The sequence below is a fragment of the Habropoda laboriosa genome, unplaced genomic scaffold, assembly GCF_001263275.1.
Source record: "Habropoda laboriosa isolate 0110345459 unplaced genomic scaffold, ASM126327v1 scaffold67, whole genome shotgun sequence".
NCBI classification, from domain to species: domain Eukaryota; kingdom Metazoa; phylum Arthropoda; class Insecta; order Hymenoptera; family Apidae; genus Habropoda; species Habropoda laboriosa.
In genome coordinates this window covers 4688971-4689325 of record NW_017100242.1, presented here as the reverse complement: position 1 = coordinate 4689325, position 355 = coordinate 4688971, and positions in this window count along the sequence as shown.

Below are 355 nucleotides of genomic sequence, written 5' to 3'. Positions count from 1 at the left end.
TAATATTATATTAAATAAAAATAATATTTTCAATTTGTAAATTTTGTTCTTATTGTGAATTAAGTGTAACTTTAACAAAATGTAGGATAATTAGAAAAGATGGAAAAATATTGTATATTAGTATAATTGCTATAATTTAAGAATCACTGCAATATCTAAATTATATTCAAGAAATAATCATTTCCAACAATTTTAGGTTTACAAGCACTTATAGACATTTCTTTTAACTTGTTTTATTATCTGCAAAATATTATTACATATAGATGTAAGTGGTGATGTTTGATTAACAAATAAAAATACTGAACATGTATGAAAATATTATTTATAATGTAAATAAAAATGTGAAAATATAAAT